General features: G+C 59.1%; 1 long non-coding RNA gene across 1 annotated transcript; it reads left to right on the plus strand.

Annotated features, from left to right (window-relative positions):
• The first annotated feature begins 185 nt into the window (after positions 1-185).
• On the plus strand, positions 186-1,610 carry LOC102489594 (uncharacterized). The gene is made up of 3 exons (XR_334176.1): positions 186-636; positions 842-1,000; positions 1,583-1,610. It is a non-coding gene; the product is annotated as an uncharacterized LOC102489594 (long non-coding RNA).
• Positions 1,611-1,738: the final 128 nt, after the last annotated feature.

Raw genomic sequence — 1,738 nt, forward strand, 5'->3', positions numbered from 1 at the left:
CGCCAACTGCGCCCCGCGGCCGGGACAGGGACACTGCACATCGCGACCACAGGAACTAGCTTCCGGGCCCCGCGCCTGCGCAATCCAAGCCACCACCCGCCACGCGGTAGCCATGACGACGACGCCGGGAACTGCACGTGCTTCCTGAGACCACGCCGGAACCCCGCCCATAGCCTGCAGCCCGCGGCTGGGCCCATGCCGCACCCGCCCCAGGTGGGGTCTCCACCCGCAGCCTCGGCAGGGTCCCAGCCCTGCTGTGCTCCTGGGAGCCAGGCCTAGTGCTCCCGCAGGCTCCTCCTCTGCTGGGGAGGGAAGGGGCGCGCCTCCTCCCTTCTGCCACCCCAGGTCCTGGTGGGCTAATCCCCCAAATCTGCAGACCACAGGGACTCCCCACCTTGGCCGGGCCCACAGAGCTCCGCCCTCACCCCAACACCCGCGCCTGGAGCAGCTGGTCTCCTGGGCCAGGCCCCAGCTGCTGCCCCGGTCCTCCTTCCTTCCTCCTTCCTTCCGGGGCCCTGCCCACCCCACGCGGAGGCTTGGCCTTAGGTGACAAGGAAGGCACATGGAACCGGGCCGACTCCGGATTCTTTCTGGAGGTTACCCTGGAAGGCCCTAAGATTCCGGCTTGGATCTGCTGTAAGTGAACTCACCCCCAAGGGATGGAGATTCTGCCGGAAACCGGCCTGCGGTGCCGTCCGTGTGGGCACTGCGGCCGTGCCTGGGCCTAGCCTGGACCTAGCAGGGGGCTGGCCTCGTGACCGCCACCGCCAGGCTCCGGTGTCTCGCAGGCTGGGTTCTGAAATCGTGGTCCCCCTGCCTCACCTTCCCCCTGCCATGCCAGGCTCTCAGACCAGCTCGGGCTCAGGCCCCCCGCGTGGACGCCACTGTGCTCAGCTTCCAGGATGGACAGAACTGGACATGGGCCTGCAGGGGCCCCAGCCCGGGCAGCCCAGCATCCGTGTGGCCTGCGGCATGTGGCCTGCTGGAGGAGTCTGACCCGGTGAGGCCCCAGGATCTGTCTGAGCCCCTGACCTTTGAGCTCCGCTTCCGGTCGGATCAACAGTTGGCAAGGCTACTGTTGTGCACCACCCGACCTTGGAACAAAGCTTGGGTCAGTTAGCATGTCAGCAAGGCTGCCTGCTATTTGCTCCAGAGAACTGAGGCAGCCTCACTGGGAAGCGACCCCCCTCTGACTCCCCAATTTACTACTATGAAAGAATTGCATAGCTCTCCTATACATCCTGAGTGTATGATAAAATCTTCCAGGAAGTCCCCCAACCGACCGCTCCCCTTTGCTCTGATCACTTACTATTAATTACAATGCTTTATCTCCATGGTCACAATAGAGGGTGGGCTGAAGTTCGTTCTAGGCAGAAGAATCTTGACCTTTGGAAGGCCCTTAAATTCTTCCTTTCTTTATGTAAAATAGGATTAGGCCAAAACTGGCCCAGGACACCTCTGCCCTCTCCAAGTGAAATAGATAAATATATTAGGATTCCTCAAATTAAGTTTTAGATTCCTACAAAACTGTATAAGTATCATTCTTTATTAAGATCCATAAGAACTAATATCTATTCTTGAGATTTTCTTTTCTCAGCACCATTCTCAGTAATCACAAGATGGCTCCTGCGCCGCATCTGCTTACCGGAACCGCTTTCCCGAAACTGCATTCCATGGAGACCCACCTACAATTGAGGAACTGCACTAGACCCACCCTTAATCCACCCCTGAATAGGAA

Source organism: Tupaia chinensis, unplaced genomic scaffold (assembly GCF_000334495.1).
Source record: "Tupaia chinensis unplaced genomic scaffold, TupChi_1.0 Scaffold000161_1, whole genome shotgun sequence".
In the NCBI taxonomy this organism is placed as follows: Eukaryota; Metazoa; Chordata; class Mammalia; order Scandentia; family Tupaiidae; genus Tupaia; species Tupaia belangeri.